The following is a 1193-nucleotide window of genomic DNA, read 5'->3' on the forward strand; positions in this document are numbered from 1 at the left end:
ATATATATATATATATATATATATATACACACACATTCCAGGGGTGACAAGTTCAGCCACTGAGTCACAGAGAGTAAGGAACTCCATATCTAAGAGTGAATAAGCATTTAATCCATAATCATTAGTTTCACAAAATATATTTTATTGGACCATCAAGTATGAATCAAACATTTATGGCATGACAAAAGAAGCATGCAGTATAAGCAATAAAGTAATTGGCATTAGTAAGGACACCCAGCTGTAGATGCCAAAGCAGACACCTGGAGCACGTTATTGTTCTTGGACCCCTTGGAGTCTGTCAAACTATCCAACCCATGCCAGCATGAAACATAGACATTAAATAATGATGATATAGTTATATAACAATAATGAAATATATCAGAAGTACATTTTTCATAGTGCAATCATTATCTGGAATACAATTCAGTATGCTGAATATAATAAGCTTTAAGTTTCCATCTGAGCTTCCACTACTGGCAAGGGATGTAGAAGGCACTGGCCAGGTTGTGCCTAATCAAGTACAATGCTCACCTCTAAGTATGGACTGTAAAATCCTCTTGTCTATAATATAAATTCACTGTTGTTGTATAAAATACATTGAAAAACTTCCTGTTTTGTAAATAGAGCAAAAGGCACATTCAGAAGTGACCTTTGAACTTCACTTGGCCAGACCATAAAAGTGCACCTGTTCTCATGTGAAGAGTTTGGAAATCACACCATCAGATTTTGATAATGGCAGTGAATTCCAGTTTATATTTAATTTCGCTGTTCAGTTTTTACAGTGATGTACTCAATTGTGTTATCAAAGAAGAACATATTTAAAATTAAGTCAAGGCCATGGTGAGATTTGAAATCAGGATAAATATTGCAAGGAATTTATTCAAATATTCTTCGAGTTCCACAAATACAATATTTTGGATTACTACGTTATTATTAACTCTAGAAAGGATGATGGGCAAAGTTGAAGTCAGAGCACAGAGAGCTGGAAGAAATACCATAAGCCATACAATCCAGTTTGCTGCTTATTATTAACCCTTTTTGTAACAACTCACTTGAGACCACCCCCTATAATACAAATTTCATTTTAAAATTGATCTACAGTGAAAACGTTCAATCAAAATTTTTTTGTGTTCTATGCTCCAGGTTAATAATGACTTATTTTATTGTTTGTCATTATTTTCAACATTACCGTA

This window comes from Octopus bimaculoides, chromosome 1 (assembly GCF_001194135.2).
Source record: "Octopus bimaculoides isolate UCB-OBI-ISO-001 chromosome 1, ASM119413v2, whole genome shotgun sequence".
In the NCBI taxonomy this organism is placed as follows: domain Eukaryota; kingdom Metazoa; phylum Mollusca; class Cephalopoda; order Octopoda; family Octopodidae; genus Octopus; species Octopus bimaculoides.